This window comes from Plasmopara halstedii, assembly GCF_900000015.1.
Source record: "Plasmopara halstedii genome assembly, contig: Scaffold_437, whole genome shotgun sequence".
NCBI lineage: Eukaryota > Oomycota > Peronosporomycetes > Peronosporales > Peronosporaceae > Plasmopara > Plasmopara halstedii.
The window spans coordinates 107,466-107,805 of NW_020187357.1; positions in this window are offsets into that span (position 1 = coordinate 107,466).

The window sequence follows — 340 nt, forward strand, 5'->3', positions numbered from 1 at the left end:
TCGATGTAAACCACTGACCCATCGGTTCTGATTTTGAAAGGTGAGTCCTGAGCTAAGATGCATTTGCCGTTGAACGCAACCAATTAGGACTTATTTAAATTGAGCCGCGCTCCAGATCCCTTGCAGTAGAGATCCACAATGGTTACCTGGCTCTGCAGACCCGCTACAGAGCTGGATAGGAGAGTAGAGTCATCCGCAAAGTAGAGACCAGTCCCCACGCAGCCAGGTCCAATTGGGAAACCGACCTCCGGTAGTGCACGAAGAAGATTTCGGAGTGGCTCAATTGAAAGAACAAAAAGCAGCGAAGAGAGTGGATCACCTTGTTTGACGCCTCGTGCTG